We start from the raw sequence: 26998 nt of genomic DNA, 5'->3' as shown, positions 1-26998 counted from the left end.
ATATTTTTACATTTTATTTATCTTATCAGAGTTCATTTGGTTAAAATGTAATTATAATGTTTTGTTTGCAAATTTGCTTATCTTTTGAGAGCTGAGAAAATAATAAGTCAAGGCAAATATCTCATGGTTCTTTGATTATTTAGGATCTGAGAATAGATTTTGATGAGTTAAATAATTACTGTAAAACGTGATGTCTCTGATTGTTTTACTGAGAAGGAAGTTTTCTTAGGGAGTCAAGTGCAACTTAAATATATATCTGAAAGGCAGAAAGATAGTGAAAGATACCACAGCAAGTAAGTTTCCTTCATTTCATTGGGAATGGACTAGAACCTTGACTGTGTACATGGGTGAATAGTACACTACCCATATGAGTGAGTTATTTTCCTGATCCTTAAATCTATATAATAACCTCAGAATGCAGACAGAAACATGACCATAAAAGTGAAATAATTTTACTACATTCATTTACATCTCTCCTAGACTGACTCGCTTTACTGGTTAACTCACTTTGTTTCTACATACTTGCTTTTCAGCATAAAATTAAATATTCTCATTGGTATTAATTACTATTCTCTAACATTGTCTCCATAAGTAACTAGATAGAAATTTATTTGAGAATACTGACTTTTCTTTTAGTCTAAGTCCACATGTGGAATTTTCATATTGTTGATGGTATTTATTTTATGTTTTTGATATAAGTATATTTTTCTAATCATCAGATGAATGCATATAAAATTTAATGTATTTACATTTTAGAACTTTGTGCTATTTGCTTAAAATATCCTTAAAATAGCATCCCTATAAATAGAACTTTTTGATGGAGTATAGTGAAAGAACAGAGCACAACTTCACATTTATGGTGTTCTATTTGTCTTAGTTTACTATATAGTGTCTGAATCACATCCTCATGTATTCTGACCCACTTTCTTATTTCTCAGTAGTAAGAAGAAGTTTCAAACACTGCTCGGTATGGAATCTTTTTTTTTTTTCCTTTAAATCTATTGAGATAACAGAGGGTCATTTTTAGGCAGTTTTAAGATAAACTACAACCATCTCATGGGGGTACGTGAAAGAGAAGAGTGTGATAAAAGCACAGAATTATTATTTGAAAAATACATTAGCTGAGAATCTCAAGAAAATGAAGGAGATCAATGCAGAGCTTTAGAAAGCTGGGGAAATGCTAAGAAAAATAAATTGAATTGAACCTAGGCACATAATAGTTAAAATTACAAAGATTAGAAAAAGAAAAAATATCAAAAGAAGTTAGAGAAAATCTAAAATTTGCATATAATGAAAGTCACAAATAAATTACAAGATCATTTCTCGACATATGCTTTACAGGATAGAAATAACTAGAAGTTTGCATCCTCTGAAGGATGAGCAACATACTCTATGCTCCACCTGAGGAAAATGGGTCCTGAAATTAGGGCAGCTTGGAACGTTCTTACTCATGACCACAGAATGTGAGCTCAGATCTACAGGAATGCAGAGGTCATATAGGCTTTTAAACTGAATATGGGCCCCAGATTAGAGCAAATCAATGGAGTTTGCAGTCAAGAATATTTATACACATTTCCCATATTTGGGACTACTTTCCTCCCTGATCCAGCTTTCTAGTCCCTTTTTTTCAATCATGACACCATCTCCCCAGACAATAACTTGGACCCACCTGCATATCAGATGTCAGGCTCAGGGAAAAAAAAAAAAAAACTAGCATAGTCACAGGCCTTTTGGAATAGAACTAAAATAAGTCCACTAGCTATCTACAAAATAGAGACCCCCCAACTCTTCATCTACACTATTCCAGCCTTTAGATCCTTGATTGGTCAACAATTTGTTTGGCTTTATATGTTAACTCTCTTTTCAGCCACAAGGTTCCAGATGCTACCATGATGCCAACCAGAATTCCCTGAACAGACATACCCACCAATGTATCCTAGAGCTCCGATTCCCCAGAGGCCCACCCCACTACAGAAAGAGAGATACAGAAGACTATGGAAAAAAAAATGTAGCTTCTCAGTTAATAACTTAAATGCATCTCTCTATTACCTACTTCTAAAGGAAAAGACTTAATGTGTCTTTTCATGTGTTTCATCTATTCATTAATAAACTAAACTATATAGTCTCATATTTTCTTAATGAGTAAATAAAAAAGTTTCTATACTGATTAAATCCAAACAGGAGGGTTCAGAACAATATTTTTATAAGAAGCATGCACCTTCAAATAGATTACTATAGAAAGAGGTAACATTTGCTCCTCTGAAAATATCTTCATCACTCTTTCAAGCCTAGCTGGGTAGAATATTGTTTGTTTGTGTGTGTGGGTTTTTTTGTTTGTTTGTTTTTGTTTTTTTTTTTTTGCATGGAGGAGCTCTCCCTACATTTTAATTGAAATTTAATCCAGGATAACTATGTACATTCCAGATACCTTAAGTCAGTTGCCACTTACACAGAGACTTAACCCCCAAACTAATACATAAACATTATTCGTGTAACTATTGTACTTAGTTACTAATCACAAATGACATAGGCAAGAGAATAAATTTGATAAGTATGTTTTTTTACATTCTTGATTTTTGCAGTTTTATATTTTCTGTGACTTTCCATCTTGAATGAGAAAAGCATTTTACAACCTACTCCATAAAATATTAATCTTTCAAAATGTGGTGATATTTTTGAAATGCCATTGGAAAGTGCTTTCTTCTGATCAAAACTTTCTTTCCCATTCAGTTTCTCATTTTGGATTTCACTGTATCTTTACCTTTCTCACCATTTTCCATTTTATCAAACTTCTCTACCTTTTTTTTTTCTCCTAACTTGAACTTTGCTCTTCCAGATTAAATTCTATATTTGTAAGTATTTGTTATTGTATTTCAAAGGTACATTTTGCAGAGTACTAAATGAGTTATTGTTTAAAGGGTTCAATGCTTGCCAACATATGGAGTGGTTGAAATATTTTCTAGATCTTCATTCCCTGAACCTAGTCCCATTTCAAGTGAAATGAAATGTGCTTTGGATTCTTGAAAATGGATTCTATCACCCCCTTCTTTTGATTGCTGGCTGTCTCTATCAAATAAATAAAGACAACAACAACAACAATAACAACAAAAACACAGCTCTCTCCTAGGGCCTGAGTGGTGGCACACCTGGTTGAGTGCACATGTCACAATGTGCAAAGAGCCTGGTTGGAGTCCCAGACTCCCACCTGCAGAAGGAAAGCTTTGAGAGTGGTGAAGCAGTGGTGCAAGTGTCTCTCTCCCTCTCCATTATCATCTTCCTTTTCAATTTCTAGCTGTCTCTATCCAATAAATAAAATAATGGAAAAACTTTTGAATCATACATCTTAAAACCAGAGAGAGAGAATGAAAGTAAGTGTGTGGATAGGACTCATGGTTAGAACATACAAACTGTCTAGAGAAGTCTTCCTGATAATGAAATTACTGTCTCCAGATCCAAAAGTTACTAAAGAAATCAGTTTAATATAAGTAATATTTGGCAGATATTTTTCTTTGAAAACAGTTTCTCATGGCCCAGGGGGTCTGGCACAGTGGACAAAGCACTAGACTCTCAAACATGAGGTCCCGAGTTTGATCCCTGGCAGCACAGGTACCCGAGTGATGTCTGGTTCTTTCTCTTTCTTTTTTCCTTACCTTTCTAATAAATAAATTAAAAATATTTAAAAAAAATTTCCTCTAGAATTTTACCTAACATAACATCAATTATATAGTTTGCAAATAGAGACATACATAAGGATAAGATATTATATGAATATAGATGTAGATAAAAAACACTAAACCTCAAAAAAAAAAAAAGTCATAGAAATGGCTAGACATTACACATAGTTAATGAGAGATCTGTTCTGAACATCTGATGAAATTACCCTAAGAATGAAGCACAGAATTAGAAGGCTAATCAGAAACATAGAAGATAGAATAGGAAGGTCCAATCCCAATCTCATAAAGTTCCAAATTAATAAAATAGAATAAAAATACAAAGAAATCAGCAAAACAAAATAAAAGTTAGAAAAGCTAATAATAATAAAAGAGAAACTTTCTCCTAGATGAGACTAGCAAACTATTAATTTACTTTCAGAAATATGGAATGACATTTTGTGTACATTACAAAACAAAAGGTGGTACATCAAAAATCACCAAACATTTTTCTATTAAATTTGATAGTATGTGGGAGGGTTCTTTGGGGACTCATTATTAAATAGAAAGATGCCATTGTGTACAATTCCCAAATACTCATGCCAAGTTGGGTTTGTGGGTGATGAAATATAATTTCAAAACTCTTTGGCAAGAATAGTGTTCTCAGCAAAATTTTATTTGAAGTACACTGAGTCAGAATGAAATTACTAAAAAGTAGTTGTTATCTAATAACTTCCTGTCAAAACTCAGTTTGAAGTTTTCTTATAGAGAAATGAGAATGATGTCAATTTCTATGACCCATTTTTTAAATCCTACGGAAGTCATAGTTTCATAAGGAAAACACAGCAATTAATAATATTTTGATACTAATTACTATAAGAGCAGATGTGGAGAAAGAACAAAGCTGAAATATATGATTTTAGTGTTTTTAAATGATCTATGTATGGGGAGAAATGATTTATTTATGTATTTTTTGAGAAACAGAGAACTGCTCTGTTATATGGATAGTGAACTCTGGGTCAGGGGTGCAAGATCTATGCTGTACTGCTGAGCCAGTGCAAGCAGTAAACTATTTTAAATTTTGAAATAATTTTATTTTAACTAATAAATAATATCCTCATAACACCAAAAACCAACAGCATGAAATAATTTTTAAAGAGACAAAACACTGCTTTCTTTAAATTTTTATTTATAAAAAGTAAACACTGGGGGCTGAGTGGTGCCACGCACCTGGTTAAGCGCACATGTTACAATGTGCAAGGACCCAGGTTCCAGTCCCGGGTCCCCACCTGCAGGGGACAAGTGGTGAAACAGTGTTGCAGGTGTCTGTCTGTCTCTCTACCTCTTATCCCATCCTTCCTTCTTGATTTCTGGCTGTCTCTATCCAATAAATAAATAAAGATAATGATTTTTTTTTTTTAAAAAAAGACAGGAAACACTGACAAAAACCACAGGACAAGAGGGGTACAACTCCACAGCATCCCCACCACCAGAAATCCATATCCCATCCCATCCCTGATAGCTTTCCTACTCTTTATCCCTCTGGGAATATGGACCCAGGGTCTTACGATCGTTTTTATAAGTGTATTACAGAAAGTTGGGGAGATAGTATATAATTATGCAAATGACTTTCATACCTGAAGCTCTAAACGCCTAAATTTAATCCCCAGAACCAAAATAAATAAATAAATAAATAAATAATAGAATTGAGTAATGCTCTGGAAAAAAACCATCCCAAGTTAAATGATTACTTTAAAAAAGGGTTATGGAAGACAAAAGTTTCAGAATATCATTGAAATTCACCGGGAAAAATAATTTAACACTAAGGGTCAAGATGACAGTGACAACTCAAACACACGTACTTGAGTCGAGAACAAATGAGGTTCTGTTTATCTCCTTTCCTTTCAATTTTTCTGTCTCTATTTTCTATATCTCTATTCAAAAAAATAAAGAAAAGAAAAAGAAAAAAAAACATCTCTATCTCTGCGGTGGATTGATTGTGCAGGCACCCACCCCCAGCAATAAACCTGGTGGCAATGAAACAAACAAATAACAACAACAACAACAACAAAAGCACATTAGGGTTCTGAGATTAAAAATATTTTATTGTTTTGGTTATACATTTAAAATTTAAGGAACATAATATATATTATCATTAAACTGTAGAATCTTATAAAGAATGGTAGTTAAATTTAGTTGTCTATCCTTATTGTGAAATTTCATTGCTTCTACTTGGTTTTACAGGAAGAATTCATAGAGATGTAAGAAAAATATTATTTTTCCAGTACCCATTTCAGTGAAATTGGGGACTGAAAAGTAACACTCATTTAAAATAGAGATCTGAACTCCAGTTAAACTGCCTTAAGATTATGGACTTTCTCTTTCTACACAATCTTTTTAAGTTTAAAGAGAGGACTGGAGTATGGTATAACCCTAATTAAAGCAGTAAATACCAGGAACTGGCATGGTAGAATATTAGTTATGCAAAAGTCTTTCATGCCTGAGGCTTCAATGCCCCAGGTTCAGTTCCCAGTACCACCATAAGCCAGAGATGAGCAGTGCTTTGGTCTTTCTCTTTGTATCTCTCTCTCTCTCATTGGAATAAAATTAGGACATAGTAAATATTTTTTTTTAAAAAAAGAGATGAAAATATCTCTCTTTTTTTAAATATTTATTTTATTTATTTATTCCCTTTTGTTGCCCTTGTTGTTTTAATTTTTTTTAAAAAAAGAGATGAAAATCTCTCTCTTTTTTTAAAATATTTATTTTATTTATTTATTCCCTTTTGTTGCCCTTGTTGTTTTATTGTTGTAGTTATTATTGTTGTTGTCGTTGTTGGATAGGACAGAGAGAAATGGAGAGAGGACGGGAAGACAGAGAGGAGGAGAGAAAGATAGACACCTGCAGACCTGCTTCACCGCTTGTGAAGCGACTCCCCTGCAGGTGGGGAGCCGGGGTTGGAACCGGGATCCTTATGCTGGTCCTTGTGCTTTGCGCCACCTGCGCTTAACCCACTGCGCTACAGCCCGACTCCCAAAATATCTCTTATTTACCAGTTGCTAGGTAACTCTGAATCCAAGATTTGATGTAAAGATTTAGATATCAGAAATTATCCAAGTTTTGATTGAATACGAGTTAATAAGCTGCTTATACTACTGGTATTTTAAATTGGTTGCTTTTCTAAGCAGCAGACAAGTGTGACAGAACAGATGATTGTCATTGTCACCATTTGGCAATAGCGATTACACTATATGTGATCTAGCACACATGAGACTACGTAACTATAGAGAATATGCATGTGGAGAACCTTTGCCAGTTGCTAAGACCCTGAGAATCAACACATCTCAGTGTCAATACAGATCCACTTCAGTTGGGAGTTGGGCGGTAGCACAGCAGGTTAAGCGCAGGTGAAGCAAACGGCAAGGAGTGGCGTAAGGATCCCAGTTCGAGCCCCCCGGTTCCCCACCTGCAGGGGCGCCGCTTCACAAACGGTGAAGCAGGTCTACAGGTGTCTTTCTCTCCCCCTCTCTGTCTTCATCTCCTCTCTCCATTTCTCTCTGTCCTATCCAACAACAACGACATCAATAACAACAATAATAACTACAACAATAAAACAACAAGGGCAACAGAAGGGAATAAGTAAATAAATAAACAAATATAAAAAAAAAAAGAAATCCATTTCAGTCATGATCTGAAGAGAACTGGGGCAGTGCCATTAGTGAGCTGTTGTCCCAAGCTTCTCTCTGAGTATTTATCAATAAAAATTTAGCATTACTGAGTGGAGGGTGGATAGCATAATGTTTATGCAAACAGACTCTCATGCCTGGGACTCCAACATCCCAGGTTCAATCCCCCACACCATCATAAGCCAGAACTGAACAGTGTTCTGGTTAAAAAAAAATACAAAGGAATGAGGAAGAACAAATATATATATAAAGTACAACACACATCAGGTGTAGATGTCAAAGCACAAATAACAGGTGGTTTAATATCAGTATCAAAAAGTCAGAACATTTTTTCGTCATGATGGAAAATATGAGAAATGTGGATGGGGTGTTTAAAACTGCCATTGCCTGGATATCATTACATCAGGTATATTCTTTTGATGCCATAAGACATTGAATGTATTGCCCTAATTTATGGATACGTATGAATGTATGCCTTTTCTCATGGGACCTAGTTTTGGGACCTTATTAGGAAGTGAGCCACCTGGAATGGAATTAGAGAATCCTGTGAGAGAAGAAAGGTTTCACCCAAGTAATGATGTTGAAGGGTTGACATTCTACATCTGACATCTTGACACAGTCTAAAGTGAAGCATGCCAAGGTGGTACTCTTTGCATTGATTAAGATGGGATCAGCAGATGCAGTGTCAGCTGGTATGCACTGAGAAAAGCATGTAGGAAAACGAGCCCCACCCTACAGGTTCCAGGACTGGGGGAAATATAGGCTTTATAGAGGAAGCTAGAGGTTGCTGCTGTCTTATGGTTTAGGAAGGTGACAGATTGTTATTATTGCCATCATCAAATTATTTGGCAATTGGGTTAACTTTGAAAATGCCATTGTTAGAATTTGCTGTGTCATATACAAATCACCATTATTTACATCCTTTGGCATTATTTATATATAGCTGTGTCTTATAGAGTAACACCACTGGTTTTTCCTGTTCTCCCTGGTCTAAGCTTTTAGGAGAGTCAACATCTGCAGTGAGGCAATATATGCAGCAAGCAAGTAGAAAGTCCTAAAAAGACACCATAAAGTTCCCAATGAAATAATTTCTACTTGGACTTAGATTCCCTCCTCTCCTATTATACTTCCCTCAGTTACTCCAAAGCTAACCTTATCAAAATAAGAACTGCAAAATCTGAATAAGGGCAAGAATCTGGCACAATTTAACAATGACAATTTAGTCACTATCAGGCCACCCCATTAGCTGGGGCCCTATTCGGGGAGTCCTGAGATTCCCAAACAGACATGATGGGTTTAGACACAAATAAATCCCTCTCTCCATTGTTACTGGTCATGCCTGTCAGGAACAACACAATAGACCCGTTTGTGGGCTTCATATGTCGTTACCCTCAACATGGATCAACATTATGCAGCCTCCAAAACGAGGCTGGATAATGTATGCTGTCTACCACCTGGATAATATCTACCGCTGGATAATGTACTCTATCTACCACCTGAAGAATTTTGGTCCTGAAATTTGGGCAGCTTGGAATGTTCCTACTCATGACCACAGAATGTGAGCTCAGATCTACATGGATGCAGATGTTACATAGGCTCCTAAGTTGAATATGGGCTCTAGATCACATCAAAACGATGGGTTTACAGTCAACAATATTTATACACCTTTCCCATATTTGGGAGGTACTCTCATACCTTATCCAGCTTTCTAGTCCTTTATCCAGCCATAACATCATCTCTCCAGACAATACATTAGATCCACAGGCATATCAGACATCAGGCTCAGGGAAATGGGCCCTTTGGAATATAACTAAAATAGGTCTACTAGCTATCTATAAAACAGAGACCCCCAAATATTCATCTGCACTATTCCAGATTTTAGATTCATGATTAGTCAACAATTTTTTTGGCTTTATATGTTGACTCTTCTTTCAGCCACCAGGTTCCAAATGCTAAAATGATGCCATCTGGACTTCCCTGGGCAGTTGCCCCACACATGTGTCCTGGAACTCTGCCTCCCCAGAGCCCTGCCGCAATAGGGAAAGAGAGAGACAGGCTGGGAGTATGGATCAACCTCTCAATGCCCATGTTCAGTGGGGAAGCAATTACAGAAGCCAGACCTTCCACCTTCCACCTTCCACCCATATTTACCCTGGGTCCATACTCCTAGAGGGTTAAAGAATGGGGAAGCTATCAAGGGAGGGGATGGGATATGGAGTTCTGGTGGTGGGAATTGTGTGGAGTTGTACCCCTCTTATCATATGTTTTTTGTCAGTGTTTCCTTTTTATAAATAAAAAAAATAAAGGTATTGAATATAATCCAGTTATCCCCTACACAATATCCAAACCCTTAGGCTAGATGCCAGATATCAGAGTATGTGTAACTGCAATGAGTACATTACTGCTATAGTGCCTGTGGGCTAGTACAGTCCCTGACATATCCAGACTTTGCCCTAAAGTAGGTTTTTGTAATGAAGGTCATGTCCTAAAAGACGACCTTATGGTATTTTTGGTTAAAAGTAACTTACTTGACAGACAAACAACAAACAAGTTTAAATTTAATAAGCATAGAGGCAAAGGTAATAGTAGGATATCTTTTTTTTTTTTTTTTTTTTTTGGAAGTCTGGGATCAGAAAACTTCAATATGTGACAGAAAATCCTGGCATTGCCTCCAGGTATTTTATGTCCATGAGATACTACCATCAGGTTATTTTCATACTTCTCTTTCTCTGTGTTCTTTTTGAGAGCATGTGTTAAGAAATGATTGATTCTGTGATCACAGTTAGATAATCAGTTTTTAATCAAAATTTCATTGTCAAGGTGAAAAAGAAGAGCTTTCTCTTTTATCTTCCTGTTAACCAAATGATGAAAAACCATCAGTGTCATAATCTCTTAGAATTAATAGAGTCATCAGAACAAACCCGGAATGTAGAATCATTTCATTATCATATTTCTATTACTTAAGTATGACTAAAGAATCATTAGAAAACTCATGTTGTCCGGGAGGTGGCACAATGGATAAAACATTGGACTCTCAAGCATGAGGTCTTGAGTTCAGTCTCCAGCAGCACATGTACCAGAGTGATGTCTGGTTCTGTCTCTCTCTCCTCCTTTCTCATCAGTCAATAAATAAAATCTTTAAAAAAAAACATTAGAAAACTCATATTGTTTATCCAATTAACATTTATGTACACTTCACAAAGACTTCATTATGAAACTTTATTTCCAAATATTGTAGAGACTTAGATGCAAATACATCAGCAGACTTATTAAAAGAAAATGTTAAATATAAATAAAAACATTTAAGTACAACTTACTTACAACATATCCCATAGCAACAAATAGATGCATTTGCAATAACTAATCAAGAATGTATTATATCTCAGTTCTGCTTAATATTTTTAAAGTGTGATATTATTTGAAATACCAAGAGTATTATACCTATAGATATTCATAAAAACGTACTCAATTATTTCTGTATAAAATATTTAATTATGTATTTAATTTTTCTCTCCTAAATAGTGGTATTTTTATGGCAATATTAGATAATCTTATATATTTACCTAGACATAATATGCACATCAACAGACACATTTTTACACACAAATGCATGCATTCTTTCTTTTGCTAAATTATGTGCACACAAACATACTTAGAAGTTAGGAACCTGATAATATTATGTGTTTTACAAATGAGAAAAGAAGGCAGGCAGAGGAAGCCAAAGATCTCATAAAAGTATTAGAACAAGGTGTGAAGTAATGTGGTAAAAGCTGGTAGGTCTATTTTAGGTATATTTTAAGGGGCCCATAACTTTACTAGTTTTTGTCTGAGCCTGTCATTTAATATGCAGGTGACTTGTCTGGGGGTATGGTGTCATAGTTGGAAAAAAAAAAAGGACTATGAAGCTGGATCGGGGAAGAGAGTAGCTCCCAAATATGGGGAAAGTATACAAACATTGTTAGCTGCAAACCCCATCGATTTGAGCTGGAGCACATAGTTGGCACAGGAGCCTATATAACCTCTGCACCCCTGTAGGTTTGAGTTCACATTCCGTGGTCATGTCTAGGAACATACCAGGGTGCACCAATTTCAGGACTCCTGGTCCTCAGACGATAGACAAAGTATGTTGTACAACCTCCCTTTGGAGAATGGGACATTCCATACCCTTGTTGATCCACCTTGAGGGTCCCACAGAGGGGTCCATCATATTGCTCCTGATGTAAATGACTAGTGACAGTGGTGAGATGGATCTGAGTGACAATGAGAGTCTTATAAAGACCCCTGTTTGGCTTGAAAATTCAGGAACTAGTTTTTTTTTTTTTTTTTTTTTTTCTTTTTTCTTTTCCCTTGAGCCTGAAATCTGATATGAAGGTGGATCCAAGTTATTGTCTGGGTAGATAATGTCATGGCTGGAAAAAGGACCAGAAAACTGGATCAGGAAAGAGAGTAGCTCCCTAATATGGTAAAGGGGTATAAATATTGTTGACTGTAAACCCCATCAAACTGATGTGATCTAGGGCCCCTATTCAGCTTAGGAGTCTATGTGACTTCTGCATACCTGTACATGTGAGCTCACATTCTGTGGTCATGAGTAGGAACGTTCCAAATCTAAAATCTTAATCTTTGTCTCACCTTCACTGGAAGCAGAAGGAAAAGTGCTGGGTAAAATGAGTCAGGAATAAAATAATGAATACAGGTTAATGCAACATGTAGGTGGAACTCGGGTAACAGAATTAGAGGGAGAACACAGGATGAAACTAGGAGGATGGTGTTTACTGCAGCAAAGCCTCTGGGGAGGGAAGAGAATAGGAGGTCTGGGGAGAGAAGGGGTTTGAGGTTCTTGTTGGGGCTGAGTGAGTGTATGTAGCACATACCTCTATGCAAAACAGTACACATGTATAAAGGTGCTGTAATTCATTATTCCCCTAAGATTTTTTTAGATCTAAAAAAAAAATTAGTCACTAATTTTATGACAATTATGTTTCCATTTAATAATGTAATTTAAATTAAAACATAAATAAAAGCTCAAAAAAGAAAATATAGCATAGCATTTTGTTCCATGTAATTCTTTTTCTTTTGGGATAGGAAATGTGGAATTCTTGGCCGGGCATTGGCATATCTGGTTAAGTACACACATTACAATGCTTAAAGACCCAGGTTACAGCCTTTGATTCCCATCTGCCGAAGGGGACAGAACAGGGATATGAGGAGAAAAAAAATTGGGATTTAATATACTCTTAAGCACTGACTTTTAACACACTTCCTCTGACCATGCATACTTCACAAGATAATATAGAGAAAAAAATCCAGTTATTCTATTATCTTATCCTACTGTGTGGTAAGATCTCTACTAGAACTAGAACTTTGGTCTTTTGCCCTTCATTTGATACATATTTGAGGACAAAAACTAAGGAGATTCAGTGCTTATTCTCATTCTCTCTCTGTCTCTCTCTTTCTCTATCTCTCTCATCTATTTATCCTAATTTTAGGTCCCAACTGTTTATTAAGAGCAAAACCTCACACAAAGATCTTGGTTTGAGTCCCCAGATCCCCACCTGCAGGGGGAAAGCTTCACCAGTGGTAAAGCAGGTCTGCAGGTGTTTGTCTTTCTCCCTCTCTGTCTCCCCTCCTTTCTCAGTTTCTCTCTGTCCTATCCAATTTAGAAAGGGAAAAATGGCCACGAGGAGAAGTGGATTCATTTTGCCAGCATTAAGTCCTTGTGATAACCTTAAAGAAATGAGAGAGAGAGAGAGAGAGAGAGAGAGAGACTATGTAACTTACTCTACTCTGCATTCAGAAAGAGACCTGATAATAATCTGAGAAATTTATGCCACACATCACATCCTAGAATACAGCTGTTTACCCACTAGGATAAGTGACTCACAGAGGTTTCCTCTCCATGCCTAGGCCGGGTTCATTGATGGATCCACTAAGCAGAAACCATATGTACTAGGATACTGGAAATATTGTGCTGAGTTCCACCTAAGCAGAACCAAAGTCAGATGAGGTCACTGTGCTCAGAAAGCAGGATTCTGACTCTTAACTCTTTTTACCAGTGACCTAGATGCTTGAATTGTCTAGTGAAAAACTTCAGAATCCAACATTATAAGTTAGTCCACTTCAGGGTCAGCAACTGAGGAAACATTACAATTGCTTACTGACCCATCTGGGTTGTACCAATTCCAAGGAAAAGGGCCTATTTTCTGATAAGATCCACTGCAATCAAAACTGCTGATTTGGGTCTGACTCTGATGATAATAGCAGAAATATATATTTCACAGGGCTATTTGAGGATCAAATGAGATTATATGCATTAAATAATTGAACTACTCATAGACTGTGACTTGTTCATGTAAGTGTTAGTTATTTTTAACATTGTCATTAGACTTTTCATATCTGTTCTATGTGTTCAGTTGATGCAAGGCTATAAGCTATGAACTTTATTCCCTAATCAGTTTGTAATCTCATTGGCAGCTTGCAGCACATCAAAATAACAGGTACTGTTATACTTCTGCAATCATCTGCAGAACTCAAAGGAAAGGGAATTGTGGGCTCCCCCTTAGTCCTTTTTCTTCCATCAAGGCTTATTTGCACTATACTTATCTCAAATTCCTCCAAATTTGACGCAAGCAGATAATGTTCCATTTTCAAGCACTCTTACAGATTTGTTCTCTGTGAAATTATCCTTTTCACAAGTTCAGACCGATTTCTGAAAGAATATTGCTTCTTTTAACTTTTGCATTTAAACTATTAGGACTAAAAATGTGATAACTTTAAATTTGCTATGAAGTTTATACCTGTTGTCTGTTTTTAGTTATGGAAAGCATAGATTCTACTGAATGATAGTAATGCACAGAAAGCACATATTACCTGTAATAGGAAATTTATCTGTGCTGATATGAATACACCAAGAAAAGCTATCTCATATGCTTGAATTAAACAAGTCCTTGAGGAGATGGAACACTACTGATAACATCTTCTGAAAACAACTGTATTGTTTTAATTCTTATGAAAGAGAGAGAGAGAGAGAGAGAGGGGGGGGGGGAGAGAGAGAGAGAGATCAGAGCATCAATTTCTGGCATATAAGTGCTGGGGATCTAACCTGGGACCTCAGCCATGTAAGTCCTATACTCGACCACAGAGTTATCTCCCTGGCAAGCAATTTATGCTTTAACAAAGCTCAGATATAATCTCTTGACCACTGAGAAGGATCTCTGGAGAATATGTCACAGCAAGAAACAAAGAAGATGTAGGAGCTAGTGAGTCTTCTTCTTCTTCTAGCGTTTGCCCTTCTTCCGTAGCCAGTCAACAGCGTCAGGTTGAGCCTGATGTAAAGTTTCGAGACCTCCTTTGAATCTGGAGAGGTGGCAGTCATTGACTATGTGGGTCATAGTCTGTCTGTAGCTGCAGGGGCAGTTTGGGTCATCTCTGGCTCCCCAGCGATGGAACATAGCGGTGCACTGGCCATGGCCTGTTCGATAGCGATTGAGGAAGGCCCAATCATAACGTGCTAGGTCAAAGCCGGGTTGACGCTTGCAGGGGTCTGTGATGAGGTGTTTGTTCTTTACCTCAGCTGACTGCCAACTCTGTTTCCAAGAGTCTGGAACAGAGTGATATGTAACAATTCAGAATAATAGATTCAGACTACTAAAGGAAGTCCAAAGTTCAATCAGTTGGAAAGAAATATTAAGTTCTAATACACAGGAAAGATATCATCATGTAAAGAAATCCAAGCTGAAGTACACAGGAGAGACATTATCATGTAAGTAGTGCTAGTAACTGTTGAAACTATATAAAAACTGAGGCTGCTAACTAAGAACTTGCAAATGTTAAAATGAAAGTGTTTGACTGAAATTCTGTACTGTAGCTTCCAAAGTGTACAGTCTATATTTATTTTCTGGAAATTAAAAAAAATTGAAGTGACTAATGGTTTGCATACCATACTTTTATAAAAGACAAAATTGCAAAATATTGAAAAATAGAATCTGCACTTTTCTTTTTAGGTCAAAATTGAGTGAGAAGGATTGAATTTGCTCTAAACTGTAAAACAATATGAAATTAGATGCTATATCTGAGATGATGATTGTCAATGTACTGGGAATAAGGCAATAAAGTTTAGTGATGCTTAAGAGATAACAAATGAGGTAAGTCTTATAGGTAGCCTTAGTTAATGTCTGGAGAGAGTTTCTAGTGCCAGAAAAGAAAAAAACAGGGGAAGCCCAGCAGGATTCCAGAAAGGAAGATCTAACATTGAGACTGCAAAGAAGATAATAGTTAGTACTGGCAGTAGAGTTTAGAGAGGAGACGTCTTAAACCAAAGAAAGAAATAGATATGTATAGTGTCCACCATAGATTTCCAGCTGAATAATATGCAAGGATGCCTGTCAGGAAATTATGCACATTCAGAGAAAGAGCACCCTGAAAGAATCAAAGAGAATACTACTAACAAACTTCAAGTTCCTATTTAGTGAGTAAAATCTCACAAAATTCTTAAAGACTTTGGTAATAATATTGATTATTTCAGCCATTTCTTCCTTCTTTTTCTTTCTTTCTTTCTTTCTTTCTCTTTCTTTCTTTCTTTCTTTCTTTCCTTTCTTCTTTTCTTTCCTTCTTTCTTTCATTCTTTCTTCCCTCCTCCCTTCATTTTTTTCTTTCCTTCTTTCTTTTCTTTCTATTTTATTGCATAGGACAAAGATAAATTGAGATGGAAGGGAGGGAGAAACAAGGGAGAGAGAAAATAGGTGTCTGCAGCACTTCTTCACTGCTAGTGAAGCTTCCTCCCTGCAGGTGGGGAGCTGGGTCTAGAACCTGTGTCTTTGTAACAGTTTCTGGATTTAAAGTGCATTTTATTCAATTAGTGTAGGTTTATTTGTCATGACAAATACTAGCTCAACCTAGCTGAAAAGTTCCTATATGTATAACTTGCTTTGACATTATAAAGGTTATATTAATTTTGGAGCCATTTTGAAATCTAATGTTTTACAATTAAGTCACAGTTAATCAAGTATTTTGAAAGTTAATTCAACAAGATACCATAACATGATGGAAATTTGGTAACATTTTATATTACATTTGACTCTACTGTGAAAAAAATTATATGAAATGCACACACTAATATACGTTTGCATTTTATTGAAAATGCTCATATTTATTTTAGTCTAAACCAGAAACACAATCAGTTTTCAGGTCAGTTTGAAACTTACTATTCTTAATTCTCTACTGTAGAACTTAAAACTACATGCTATGTCAGTGGGACTGCACTGCCTGTGAAAATTTATATTCATTTTCTTCAGTTAAGGTCCAGAGAAATCGCTAGTTTGGAAAATGTACTCCTTTGCTACATGCACCACCTAGATTGTAACCCAGGCTCCATTCCGTTGAAGGAAACTTTGGGTGCTGTGGTCTTTTTCACACACAGTCTCTGCCTCTCTCCTCCACTTCTACTAAAAAGAAAAATAAATGAACTCATAGGATAATTTAAAGATTTATCTTTCACAAATCAGTTGTGGAAATGGATAGTTGGACAAATTATTGATTTCCAAATGTTACATGTTCCCTAATATTACATTAAAACTATAAGATTATAGACAAATTATCAAGAAAGAGGGAAAGAACCCAGAATGGAAAATCATAGTGGGGCATGATATAGGGTATTCAGAAGCTAGCATTCTAAAAAAATATATATATATATAAAAATGTTTCCAAGAAACTTAACTTCATGAAGAACAAAACTCAAAGCCATTTTTTTTAAGAATATGAAAATATGCACCTGGGGTGAGTATGTTTTGCCAACACCTATCACAGGGAGATATTTCTGTGATACTGTAACTGATTAGCCCTTCTCCCCCAATGAGGAAAGAAAACATATCTATTATTCATCAAAATAAAAATAAGTATCTGACATTCAGTCAAAATAACTATGCTTAGAAGGAGCAAGAAAATATGATTTACAGGGCCAGTAAACAGCTCACATGAATACAATGTTGTTTTGCCAGACCTACTAACTAGGTTCCAGTCTTACCCCAAAGCACTGGAGATAGCCTTGGTTCTAGGATGTTTTGCTTTCACTCTCTCTGTTTTCTGTCTTTTTCTTTCTTTCTGGGGCTTATTTGTTGAAATTTTCTTTATTTGCATTCTAAAATTTTAAAATTTACATACTAAGAGATGATAGTTTTGAGAATAGAAATGGAGGTTAGTACAAAGCAGAAAAAACAGTATTTAGAAATTTATTCCTAACATACAAGTAGAATTTTAGACTTTAGTTTACAATGCAAAATATATACTTCCTCCTATTTTACCAGTTTATTATGTTTTGATATTATTACAGCAAATTCTGCTAAATTCTTCTTTAGCTCAATTACCATGAGAAGGAATATTATATGACTTTATAATTTGTGTATATGTATGTGTGTGTTTATGTTTGGTATTAAACATAATAAATTAAATTCATGCATAGATGTAAATGTTGCATGCTGTCTGTGGAGCTATTTAAACCTATAAATGCTTAAGTAATCAATACTTATCTAGTGAACTCCTTAAATTGTACAAATTTCAATATTTTTGCATTAGTTCAACTATCTTAGTGATTTTGACCAATATTAATTGTGAAAGCAAGCTGGCTGATGATTTATTGCAAAGATAGTTTACAAAGATAACACTTAATTGCCTATATGCCAAGTTATAAAAGGAGACAATATTTATTTGTGATTTTATATACATTTTTCAACTTTCCTGCAGAGACTACTACCCTTCTTACTCACTTTTCCCCATTTAATTTGTTCTTATATTATTACTTTGATCTAGTATTAATTTGTGTATACAGAAACCAAATTTTTTCTATTAGTAACTATGAGTTCAGTGTCTACTCTTTTGAACCCCTACCTTAGTCAACAAATCTGAAGTATCTGATTACCAAATATATAAACTTTTTACTACCATATTTCTTTCCAAAGCATTTAATGGTGGTAGAAGTAAGTACACAAGCTTTGTAGAAAAGAGTTATGGGTTTGAATCCTTATTCCAATATTTTCTATCTGTTAAATCTTGGACAGATTGCTTAGCTTCTTTATTGTCAAGTAATCCCATTTTTAAAATAGTGAAATGGCAATATTTACATTGTGGGGTTTGGATTTGAGGAAATAGTACAGTGCAGAAGAATGCTAGACTGCATATCTAAGAGTCTAGTTTCATTTTCTGACACCACCACATGCCAGAGCTGAACATTATTCTGTACTTTCTTTAGTCCAAAAAAGAAATTAAAACCCTCTAAAACATATAAATATATAGGGTCTATATATTCCATGAAAATACAAGAATACTTTAAGATATACTTGGTATATGAATATATGGATTCAGCCTCAGTGTTTTCAATAAAATGGAAGTAATTCCTTTTTCATTCCTTGTATATTAAGGTGGAGAACTAAATTGCATTCCTTTAAATTTTGATATTCTGACTCATGTTAAGGCTTTATTAGAGATGAGCTCTTTAAGAGGTGATCTGGGTTACAGGAAGTCAAGAGGTGAGCTTTTGGTCATGGGATTAATGTATTAATTATGTCAAATAACATGTTTATAAGAAATTCTCATCATCATCAAACTTGTAAGAAATCAGCAAAAGGGAAATACAAAAAGTGTTTTCTTACCAGGAATGGAATGAATTTACTCCAAGGTGTTAGAAATTGCTGCTTTTACAAATGCTGTTGTAAGCCACCCAATCTATGGTATTTTGTTATAATAATCTAAGTTACTGTATCTGCATCTGATGAATTTCATTCTTTATTGCCTAGATCTATTCTGCTTTTTTTAACTTCTATTTACCTTATAGCATACCCCTCAAAAGAGGGAGGGAGGGAGGGAGGGAGGGAGAGAGAGAGAGAGAAAACCATGCCTTTGTTTCTTGGAAACCTCAAATGAAAGAAGTTAAGACATGCTTTACTGAAGAAAGAGGCAGGAAAAAAAGCAGGAAGATAGGAATATATGACTCTAGAAACTGAAAAATCAACAAGATACAAACAGGATATCTGCAGAAAATCATTAAGCTACACGTGAATACAGATATATGTGATCAGTGGGTGGAAATCAGGTAAAGAAGAAATTCTCCTAACTCAAAAGCAATATTGACAATGTCAGCAGATTCAAAAGTGCTAAACTCATCCCAAGCATCTTTTCAGATCTTAATGAAATTAAACTAACACTTAACAAAAGACATAAAAATCAGTAAAAGTCTCAGAATATAGAAAATAAGCAATGCACTAATTAACAACTACTGCATCAAAGAGGAAATTAAAGAAGTAATTAAGATGTTTCTAGAATCAAATGAAAATGAAGACACAAGCTATCAAAATAATTTAATTGCTAAAGTTGTACTAAGAGGGAAATTCATAGCCATACTGGCATACATTAGGAAGCAAGAAAAAGAGCAAATAAACAATCTTACTATAGAGTTTATGGACTTAGAAGAAGAATAAAAGAAACTTAAAGAAACCAGAAGGACTGAAATAACTTAAATTAGGGAAGAAATAGATAACATTAAAAATAAGAGAAAGTTTTATTATTTATTTATTTAAAGAACTAAACAGTTCTTTTTTTTTCTTTTTTTCTTGTTGTTTTTATTGATGTTATTATTAGATAGGACAAACAGATATGGAGAGAGGAGGGGAAGGCAGAGAGGGAGAGAGAAAAATAGACATCTGCCGACCTGTTTCACTGCCTGTGAAGTGACTCCCCTGCAGGTGGGGAGCTGGGGCTCTAACCAAGATCCATATGCCAGACCTTGAGCTTTGTGCCATGTGCACTTGACTTGCGGCACTACCGCCTGACTCACAAATAAGAGAAATATATAGAATGTCAATGAAGCTCAATGTTGGTTCTTCAAAAAGATAAACAAAATTGACAAAGTCTTGGTCAGATTCACACACACAAAAATAAATAAATAAATAAATAAATAGTGGAGAAGACTCAAATTAATAGGATAATAAAGCAAAAAGGAGATATCACAACAGAAAACACAGTATCATGCAAGGCTTCTATTAATAACTATATGTTACCATGCTAGAGAACTTATAAAACCCATTGATATGATCTGGGGCCCATATGCAGCACAAGGGCCTATATATCCTCTGTATTCCTGTAGGTCTGAGCTTACCTTCCATTCCTAAAGAGACTCCTTAGAAAATGGGAGAATATTATTACATGCCATACAACAACAACAAAAGATTAAAACCCAAAATATATAAAGAACTCAACAAAGTTAGCACAAACAACAAATAACAAAAACCAAGATTCCATCAAAAATGGAGAGGATATGAACAGATTGTTTAACATAGATAAGATCCAAAAGGGCATATGAAAAATATGACATATGGAAAAAATTTTTCTAAGTTACTGATTGTTAGAGGAATGTAGATAAAGATAGCCATGCAGTACAATTTCACTCCTATGAGAATGTCATACATAAAAAGGATATTACCAAGAAATGCTAGAGAATTTATGAGGGCAAAGGAACCCTCCTACATTGATAGTGGGAATATAAATTGCTCTAACACCTATGGAAAGCAATCTAGATATTTCTCAGAAGGCTAGAAATAAACCTTCCCTCTAACTCAGCAATACCACTCTTGGTGACTTTTCTAAAAGAACCAAATGTACCCATCCAAAAAGATCTGTATATGCCTATGTTCATAGTAGCACAATTTGTAATGGCCACAATCTGGAAGCAACATAGATGTCCAACAACAGATGAGTGGTTGAGAAAGATGTGGTATAAATACACACAAAATACCACTCATCTATTAAGAATAATGAATACAACTTCACCTCATTTTGAGTGGAGCTTGAAGGCATCATATTAAATGATATAAACCAGTTGAAGGGTGAATATGGGATGATCTCATTCAGAGACAGAAGCTGAGAAATAAGAAAAGAAAGAGGAAACACAATGTAACACTTGGACTGGATTTGGTGCATTTTACGGAAGTAAAGGACTCTGGGCGGGGGGAGCCAGGTGTATCATATGGGTGTAGGGACGAAGAATAGTTCTTTGGTGTTAAGAGCAGTATAAAACTGTACCCTTATTATCTTATAATCTTAAATATTGCTGTAACTTCAATAAGCCAGAGAATAATACACTGGATATTTAAATAATTTTTCTGTAATTTTTTCATCTTCATGTATTGGTTAAATCCAGTCAGAAGTTGAAAGGATAGAGAGGAAGAGAGACAGAGAGATACCTGAAACACTACTTCACCACTTGCAAAGCTTTCCCCCTACAAGTGGTGCCCAGGGACTCAAACCTAGGTCCTTGTACATGTGTATTCAACCTAATGTGCCACTACTTTAAATATTTCAAGTACTAAAAAAATTATGGTTTTTACTGTTCACAACATTATAGGTCAGTTAAATATTTCTTAAGTTCTGGCTATTTCAGTATTATCTCTCTCTGCTATTATATGTGAGTTTGTGCAGGTGGGTCTTCCAAGGTTGCTGGGTTTTCATATGCTTGCAGTTGACAAGCTGTCAACTACATCAGAATTCTCAGCTCCCATCTGGTCTCTAACCTCTCACCACGGACATGGTTCCATTAAATTACAAAGACAGAAGATAACAGAAGTGTGAGAGGCTTCTTGAAGTCTTAGAACTGATGTGCCACTGCCACTCTTGTGACACATTCAGATAAAGAAAAAAATGTCATAAGTCAACTTACACTTTCTTTCTGATCATAAAGTAGATTACATTTAGTGTTTGAGACTTTAATATCTTTACTCATTTTTATGTTGTATCTTTTGTCAGGATTATCTTCAGAGCTTGTAAGTGGCAAACCCATAATTGTCTCCATTTCCTTTGAATTCACTTTCAGTTTACCTCTCATTTTTAGAAAGATATAATACTCATTTTACTGTCAAACTTTTCAGTCCTAGTACAAATCTCAGTCTCATTAGTCCTGACTCCATTACAGGTATATTTTGAAGTAAGCCTCTTTGTGCCAAACAATCATATTAATTGACAAGGTAGAAACAAAAGTAATTAGAGTGTGAAATATATACAACAGGGTCACATTTCCTCTCCAATTAAATTAAAATTCAAAATACTAATTCATCTGTATTATGTCCAGGAATCTTCAGCTATTGTCCATAACTTTGAAGCAACTTAACATCTAGCTTGGTAGTAAAAATTGTTAATACCAAAATATATAACCAAATTAAGTTTATTTAGGCATACATACACCTTTTTATTGTAGAAACACTCTTGTCTGTAAATAATGATTTATTAAAAACCTCTTTTTTTGGGGGGAAGTGGGGCGGTAGCGCAGCGGGTTAAGCACACATGGCACAAAGTGCAAGGACTAGCATAAGGATCCTGATTCGAGCCCCTGGCTCCCCATCTGCAGGGGAGTTACTTCACAGGTGGTGAAGCAGTTCTGCAGGTGTCTATGTTCTTCTCCCCACTCTGTGTTCCCTCCTCTCTCCATTTCTCTCTGTCCTGTCTAGCAACGACAACATCAGTAACAACAACAATAATTACTACAACAACAATAAAAAACAAGGGCAACAAAAGGGAAAATAAATAAATAAAATATATTTTAATTATACTCTTTAGTTACGTTCTGCACAAAGATAAGGAATGAAATGTAGTACTACTGTACGTCTTATATCTGATATATCTGATATAGACTTTGCAAATACCCTAAGCTGTAACACCTGTCAAATTAATTATTCTCATACCTTTATTTTTTCTTATTTATAAGAAAACCTTTTACCTGAGGCTATATTGAGTGGAGAATATTATATACCACTCAAAACACCTGTAATTAAATAAAATACTGCCACAAGTACCAAATTAATTTTTAATGGACATAAGTTCTAGCCCATGTGTGATTTCATTATTCCCAGGCTGACTTTTATTTTTCTCATTCAGAAAGAAACAGTGAAGGAAAGATACTACCCACAATAGAGCTTCAAAATGTGTCCTTTGTGGTATGTTGGGGCTAGAATCAGTGTCACTTATTTGCATGGCAAAAGCATATGCCATAGCTGCCCCTCTCAAATTCCAAATTACTAATTATACTGTTATTGAATTAGAGAGTACACAAAAGAAAAAAACACTCTGAGAACACTATAGATTTGACTGAAATATTTTTGAAAAAATCATTTTGTTAAATCATGAGAGATTCAACACACCTTAAATTAAAAAGCTATATATACAAAGACAAATTTATGTCAGTTGTCTACTTATCACAGTAGGCAGTGTGTCAGTCTTATAAGACAAATCTACAAAACCTATTTTGTAAAATGTGTCACAAAAAAATGAACCGATCACTTAATGTCATACTACTTAGAAATAGCCCAGAACATTTTGATAGATAAGGTGACTTTTATCTTTGTTGTTGATTTTGTTATCATCAGGACATCAGCACTGCAAGCTGAGTTTTATAGGTAGAGTGACTGAGACAATGATGGAAAGTGAAAGACACTATAGTACCAAAACTTTCTCAATATTGGGGTGGGTAGGTCAGACTCAAACCTGGCATCCTATATATGGCATTGCAGACATCTACCCTCCAAGTTAATCTATCAGGCTGACCCAGAAATAGTGGTTTTATGAATGCAGTCTATTTTGCTCAACTCATATATTGCTAAAGAAAAATATAGATTTTGGAGTCAGAGAAACTTAGATTTTTTTTAAATTATTTTTGGTAAACATTTGTTGTGTAATGGTCTCAGCCTCTCAATGAGCAAAATGGTAACTTGACTGGTCTTTGTGGCTCTTAATGTGATTTCAAGACACCTTTCAGTAGTAACAACTGAGAAGTAATCAAAGGAAAAACAAAACAAAACAAAACAAAACAAAACAAAAAAACAGTGTTCTTACTTTCAGGGTCTTGGAGTTAGTTACATAGAACTTTGCCGTACTTCTTGTAGGGAGGCCTTTTCTCAGGCAGAGACTCCTGGCATGCATGGTCTGTTGTGCACCAGATGTGGGGGGTCTAGGAGAATGCAATCCGAGGCAGCAGGGGCAGAGCCTTACAGGACTCACTCAGTGTCCAGTGCTAGTGCTGTGACAAGAGATGACCTGGGGAATGTTTGATGAACAAATCTGTTTACTGAACAGTAAAGCAGGGTTTTAAAAGGGTCTTAGGAGGAAGTGATATGTGTATACCATATATGGTAGGTAGGCAAAGGGTCTGGGGAGGGTCAGGACTTTCCTAGTAATTGCTGAGCAAGAGAACTAATTGGTTAAAGGAATGAGGAAGCAAGGTTATCAGTAACCAGCAGCCAGAGGGGGGTCCTGAGGGTAGAGAGAAGATAGATCAGATATGATAAAAGGAATGGCTAGCACCGTCCTGGGAACATAATGAGCTCCCAATAAAACACCACTAATCCTCTTAGATGAGGGAACAGAATGAGAAATGTGATCTCGTAAGTGTGAATTATACTTTAATAAATTGTTTTTGATTCATAATAATAAAAAAAAGAAATGGAATGGGTGGGGAAGTATGGAGAGGACAACAATGATTATGTAGATAATAAGGGAGTGGGTTATTGTGTCAGGAAATGCAGAGTGCTTGTGGGGCAGGGAGGCTAATAGGGAGGCTAATATGTGGGGCAGATCCTGGAGGTCATATCCTTCCTTGCTCAACCTCTTAGTAGAGAGAGACTGATAGGATGGCCATGGCCCTCAGGCACCCATCTTTCAATGGGGGGCAGGGGGGGGGGTGTTCTGGCAAGCTCAACCATATTCTCACAATTTCTTACAGAACTTGAGTTATGCAGTAGGTCAGAGTAAAGAGAAACCTTGGGTGTAAGACAATGTGAAAGCATGGTAAAGCATAGGGGAACTCCCATCCTAAAGATGAGGTCTGAAAAGACACCCTACCTGTCAGCCTCTCCCTTTCAGGGATGGAACTTGGAGGGAAAAGCTTTCCTGACTCAGTTTCCTCTTGTAAGTCTCCCAGGCTTCACAAAGGCCTACACCCTCTAACATTTAACTCATTCCCTTACTACAAACCAAATGGTTGCCTGCTTAAAAGTTCACTTAAAGTTCACTATAACTTAACCATCTTTGATCACATATAAACTATACTCCATCACCCTGCCTTGTCAGAAATATGATAGTAAGACCCACACAATATTTCCTCATTCTTTAATCATTACTCCTAACATCAATATTCTGCCTTTCTCTGTTTACCTCATGCTGCTGGTTTAATTATCATGTTTATCTTAATACCTTCAGTTAATTAACATTCTTGCCTCATAGTAACTAATCACTCTGAACTTTCCACTACCCCTATCAATTTTCACATTCCTTAGATCCCTCACCATAAGGGTACTGACCTTTTGGAAACCCATCATCACTGACATATGTGAAAAATGTTCTTTGTTCTACTCTGCTATATAAGCCCTGCCTTTTTTTTAATAAAGCAGATTGTTCATACCTGAAGTTTCCCCTGGTGGTCCTTCTGTTTGAATAGTCTCTTGAGCCAGCATGGCAAAGCCAGTGGCTTACCTTCAGTTATGAGGACACCCACTTGAGCATCAGCACATGGGTGCACTGGCTGGGTGCTCACATTTATTGATTTCAGTGGTGAAATCTTCAATTTTATGGGCTATCTTTTCCTTGGAAAATTTAGAATGTTAAGACCAAGGATTTAAAGTGGGAAAGAGAAATGTCTAGTGGCTTAACTGGTGAGGTGTCAAAACCATTCAAGACCTGTTTTTTTTTTTTTTGCCTCCAGGGTTATTGCTGGGACTCAGTGCCGGCACCACGAATCTATTGCTCCTGGAGGCCATTTCTGTCCTTTTGTTACCCTGGTTGTTTCTAACTTTGTTGTGATCATTATTATTGTTGCCACTGATGTCATCTTGTTGGATAGGACAGAGAGAAATGGAGAGAGGAGGGGAACACAGAGAGTGGGAGAGAAAGATAGATACCTGCAGACCTGCTTCACCACCTGTGAAGCTACTTCCTTGCAGGTGGAGAGCCAGGGGCTCGAACCAGGACCCTTACACCAGTCCTTGTTCTTTGCACCATGTGTGCTTAACCCACTGTGCTACCGCCTGACTCTCAAACCTTTAAAACAAAGGGGTCTCATTGTGGAGAGGCAATATAACTCTCAATTTAGTCAAGTAATCGACAATACTGTTTATCTTAGTCAACCATCCTTGAAGTGGTTGCCTTAACAAACAAAGCTTAAGTCAGGAACTTGCTTGTTGAAAAAGAGAGAGAGAGAGAGAGAGAGAGAGGGAAACAAGCTGTTAGGGCTTAAACTCACAGACAGACAAGTATCAGTACCAGTTGAGTTGAATACTTTGGTAAATTAGTTAAGCTCCCTGAAAATGTGGACTCCAGTGCTTATCTTGAGAGGTTATTTGAGGCACAGATCAATTTTTATGACTTATGTAACTTAATTTCTGTTTTAGACTATGTGCTTTTCTTAATGTTATTATTTTAATTATTGTTTTGTTGGTGATATTATAGATAAAGTCAATCAAAGTTTACAATAATTTAAAAAAAAAAAAAACTGTTTTACTTATTTGAGAAGTCAAGAGGGAAGGTGAAGATAAAGAGGGAGACAAAAATCATCTGCAGTAATGCTTCTCTGCTTGTGAGCTCATGAAAATTTCCTCCTACAGGTGGGGACATGGGGCTTGAACCTGTGTCCTTGTG

This window comes from Erinaceus europaeus, chromosome 14 (assembly GCF_950295315.1).
Source record: "Erinaceus europaeus chromosome 14, mEriEur2.1, whole genome shotgun sequence".
Lineage (NCBI taxonomy): Eukaryota > Metazoa > Chordata > Mammalia > Eulipotyphla > Erinaceidae > Erinaceus > Erinaceus europaeus.
Note: the sequence above shows the minus strand (reverse complement) of the source record.